The following is a 4,836-nucleotide window of genomic DNA, read 5'->3' on the forward strand; positions in this document are numbered from 1 at the left end:
GAAAATTAATATGTATTGACATGAATCCAACATCTATGATTAGTAGAGAAAAAAAACACTGGTCATAAGCACGCTTATAGGCTTATAGGTAAGTTAGTCACTAAGATAGCCATCCACGGATATTAACATTAAAACATGATTTAGAAAATCATGTCAACAATTCTTTTTTTAATAGCTTAGTATTCTATGCCAGAATGTATTTATAAAGGCTTTAGGCCATCTTACATGTTATTGTAGACCCAGTTTAATATGTAACTTAATTTTTACACAATGTAATACATTGTTTTGCGATGGGGGTCCCTGCTCCGTCTCACTTTCAGTTAAGGGGTTCTTGGCTTAAAAAACGTTGAAGACCCCTGGTCTAAAGAATGTCAAGAAGTAGTGAAGCTCTTAGAGCAAAATGACGTGGTTAAATTGCTTGTTTTGAGCAACAGTCAAAAGACACAAAGAAATACCGGTTACATGATATGAAACAGAAAGGGCAAAAGATTGTTGCATTTGAGGGTGTTTACTTACTAAATGACCTCATTAAACAACTTGTTCTCAAAGTTGTTAATTGATTTTTTAATGATTGTCTCAGTGCTGTTTGAGCGCATTGTTTGGTGTTTTTTGAGAGCAACAGAGACAAAATTGATCTGGTGAACATACAGTAAATGTCCTTGCTGTCATTTGGTTACAAATTAAACTAGTCCAGCTTTACAGGTTATTAAAGATCAAAAAGAGAGCAAGAAAAAAAAAAACGAGAATGGTGAACCAGCACCAGCGGAGGAGGAGACAAAGAGATTGAAAAATGGATTTGTGCCAGGAAAACCTTAACATTTGGAGTATTATCTTGATTTAACTGCTCCATAAGGACTAATGCAGCTGCATTACTGCACCGCAGGGACACAGGTGGGAGAGGGAGGGAGTGAGGGAGGAAACACAGGCAAGGACTGTAATGCAGATGGAAGGAAGGAGTGGGGAAATTAGGGAGGGAAGATAACTTGATTGTCTAGCTAGGAGTTTAAATTCAGGATTATGTAATACAGGAAGAGGAGGAGTGGACGTCAGAGAGGAGAAAAAGTAAAAGGAACTTAAAGGTGATCAGCAGGGCGGAAGAGAGGGAGCTGCCACGAACTAGCTATTTCCACAACATGCTACACAACACACGGACGCAGACTCACACACGCACACATAGACGCAGACTCACACACGCACACATAGACGCTGACTCAGACACGCACACATAGACGCAGACTCACACACGCACACATAGACGCAGACTCACACACGCACACATAGACGCAGACTCACACACGCACACATAGACGCAGACTCACACACGCACACATAGACGCAGACTCACACACGCACACATAGACGCAGACTCACACACGCACACATAGACGCAGACTCACACACGCACACATAGACGCAGACTCACACACGCACACATAGATGCAGACTCACACACGCACACATAGATGCAGACTCACACACGCACACATAGACGCAGACTCACACACGCACACATAGATGCAGACTCACACACGCACACATAGACGCAGACTCACACACGCACACATAGATGCAGACTCACACACGCACACATAGACGCAGACTCACACACGCACACATAGATGCCGACTCACACACGCACACATAGACGCAGACTCACACACGCACACATAGTGCAGACTACACAGCACACATAGACGCGACTACACACGCACACATGATGCAGACTCACACACGCACCATAGACGCAGACTCACACACGCACACATGATGCAGACTCACACACGCACACCAGAGCAGACTCACACACGCACACATAGATGCAGACTCACACACGCACACATAGATGCGACTCACACACGCACACATAGATGCCGACTCACACACGCACACATAGACGCAGACTCACACACGCACACATAGATGCAGACTCACACACGCACACATAGACGCAGACTCACACACGCACACATAGATGCAGACTCACACACGCACACATAGACGCAGACTCACACACGCACACATAGACGCAGACTCACACACGCACACATAGACGCAGACTCACACACGCACACATAGACGCAGACTCAACCGCCCATAGATGCCGACTCAAACACGAACACACTAAGACGCAGACCACCACACACGCACACATAGATGCAGACTCACACACGCACACATAGACGCAGACTCACACACGCACACATAGACGCAGACTCATACACGCACACATAGATGCCGACTCACACACGCACACATAGATGCAGACTCATACACGCACACATAGATGCCGACTCACACACGCACACATAGACGCAGACTCACACACGCACACATAAGCAGATAACACAAGACACATAGACGCGACTCACACACCAACCAGACGCAGACTCATACACGCACACATAGATGCCGACTCACACACGCACAATAGATGCCGACTCACACACAGCACACATAGACGCAGACTCACACAGCGCACATAGAGCAGACTATACAAGCCAATAGATGCAGACTCACACACGCACAATAGAGCAGACTCACACACGCACACATAGACGCAGACTCACACACGCACACATAGATGCAGACTCATACATACGTAAGCAAGGGACAATAGGTCCTGACAACTCTCTCTAGCAGACCCTTGCCTGTCTACTGCCATCACTCTTGGCTGTGTGTGTGTGTGTGTGTGTGTGTGTGTGTGTGTGTGTGTGTGTGTGTGTGTGTGTGTGTGTGTGTGTGTGTGTGTGGGTGTGTGGGTGTGGTGACAAGACACATGGCCTGTGACCTGAAGCGAAGTCGGGAGTCGACTCACCTCTGCTTCGCGGACGCTCTGCGCTGGCACCAAGCACTAAGGGAGTCCTGCTCACTAGGGTTGTCGGGGTAAACCTTCATCCACCCATGCGTTCATTCTTCTGTCTGACTGGTGTGTGTGTGTGTGTGTGTGTGTGTGTGTGTGTGTGTGTGTGTCTATCTGTCTAGCATTTAAGACATCTTGGGCTACCCCTTATTCCTTCAAGCTTCTGGAGGTTTCTGTTTGATACCTGATGTCCTTAATAGTCCAAAGACTTGTCTTGTGCTATAATTCATGTGCTTTAAAAAAACAAAACAGGTAATCTGTTATATTTACTACCACCAACTGATATAACACAATAGTTTTTCAACCAATATCCAGCTCATAAAAGGCTTTTGCAAGTGATGTGAGCACATTGCATATTTTAGCTAAAAAACTCAAAGTGAAACGAATTACGGTCATATTTATTTCACTTTTAATATTTTTCTTTTACTTTAATTTTTTTAACCTGGGTATTGTTTCAACTTAGTTTTAGTTTACTAAAACCATTTTTTCCTGCTTAATTTTCTATACTAGCCCTGCCATGAACAGGACTTCACTTGAACTTGAAGAGCTTTTCGGTCTACAGCTCCATCTTCCAGCCTTGTTGCTCCAAGTCGAGACTTATTTCAGCGGTTTGTGCTCTGATCCTGGGTCAGTCGAGGTCAGTGCTGTACCGGAGCTCACACCGTTTTAATGATGTTGCTTAGTGGAAGATTCTCCGCAGTGCAGCGAGTAACACACAAATACTAAGCTGTGTTTGTGTGGTTTCCACTTAAACCTCCTGTAATTTGATTTAATCTTTGACAGTCTTAGTGTGGGGTCCTGTAAAGACATTTCCATACCCGGGGGAGAAAATGCAGTTTTAATAAACTTGTCTTTACAAATTGATGATTCAGCTTGCTGTTCTGCTTTCCTCGAGGCGTACTGTAATTCTGTTTTTCACCCCCCAACAAAACAGTAAAACTTTATCCATGCAAGAGGCTTAAGAGGACTCAGAGTCTACGCTGATGGCTGAGCAATTTTGTGGGGTTTCTTTAGACAAAGACTGCTTTTCAACATGGACTATCACTGTAGGAGACAAGGGCAGATATGCAACTTTGTAACAACAGATTGCGTTTGTCCCTTTCCTGTTTCAACGTGACAACGACCCCCGTGCACAAAGCCAGCTCCATAAGGAAATGGTTCTCTCAGTTTGGTGTGGAAGAACTTGACTGGCCTGCACAGAGCTCGGACCTCGACACCGTCACCATCCTTTGGGATTAACTGGAACGAGCCAGACTCATCACCCAACGTCACCTCGCTGATGCTTTTGAGGGATGAGCATGGGATGGGAGCAAATTTCTGCAGCCAGGCTCCAAACTCTGGTGGAAAGGTGGAAAACTAGAAGAGTGGAGTCAGAAATCTGAATCAGAAATACTTTATTGATCCCCAAAGGGAAATTCTGTGTTGCAGTTGCACAAATTGTATAAATAACAAGTAGAAATATAAATAAAGAAATATAAGGAGTGTGGATATGTACGGTATTTACATAATTAAGGAGTTGTAATAGTGAACAATAATAATAATAATAATAATGGTAGCAAGGAGGCTGTTAAAGCTCAAGATGCACCGATCAATCGACCTTTTCCGGTCACCGGCAACAGGTGTCTGCATAGTACTGGAAATGGATTGTACGCTGTAGTCTGGTCACAGTTTTTTTTTTAATTAAATAAGATAGTGGTTTCTTTTGTTGTGAAACTGGACATTGAACAGGTTTTTTTTTTCTCTCTCTCAGGTCAGAGACGCTCATAGCAACCTATCAATCGCAATATTGACCAATCGCCTCACTCTGTGTATCCATCACCCTCTGACTTGGCTGGCAAGATCACACAATCCATCTACAAAAGTGTATGTATGTTTTTCTTCACACACACACACACACACACACTACTTAGCGCACAGGTCCGTCAGCAGAGGCAACATACTTAAATGCTTTGGAGTTGGGGGGGGGGGGGGGGGGG

General features: G+C 44.7%; 1 protein-coding gene and 3 long non-coding RNA genes across 12 annotated transcripts in view; 2 read left to right on the top strand and 2 right to left on the bottom strand.

Annotated features, from left to right (window-relative positions):
• The window catches only part of LOC116701614 (uncharacterized), a 59,948-nt gene that overhangs the window by 42,713 nt on the left and 12,399 nt on the right, over window positions 1-4,836 (bottom strand). The gene's annotated exons all lie outside the window — the stretch shown is intronic.
• LOC116701615 (uncharacterized) overlaps window positions 1-4,836 on the top strand; it is a 44,467-nt gene that overhangs the window by 17,965 nt on the left and 21,666 nt on the right. The gene's annotated exons all lie outside the window — the stretch shown is intronic.
• The window catches only part of LOC116701616 (uncharacterized), a 12,708-nt gene continuing 11,807 nt past the window's right edge, over window positions 3,936-4,836 (bottom strand). The window contains exon 3 of the long non-coding RNA XR_004334974.1: window positions 3,936-4,069. This is a non-coding gene — a long non-coding RNA (uncharacterized LOC116701616). The remainder of the gene's footprint in view (window positions 4,070-4,836) is intronic.
• The window catches only part of LOC116701617 (uncharacterized), a 6,930-nt gene continuing 6,704 nt past the window's right edge, over window positions 4,611-4,836 (top strand). The window contains exon 1 of the long non-coding RNA XR_004334975.1: window positions 4,611-4,723. This is a non-coding gene — a long non-coding RNA (uncharacterized LOC116701617). The remainder of the gene's footprint in view (window positions 4,724-4,836) is intronic.

Source organism: Etheostoma spectabile, chromosome 14, assembly GCF_008692095.1.
Source record: "Etheostoma spectabile isolate EspeVRDwgs_2016 chromosome 14, UIUC_Espe_1.0, whole genome shotgun sequence".
In the NCBI taxonomy this organism is placed as follows: domain Eukaryota; kingdom Metazoa; phylum Chordata; class Actinopteri; order Perciformes; family Percidae; genus Etheostoma; species Etheostoma spectabile.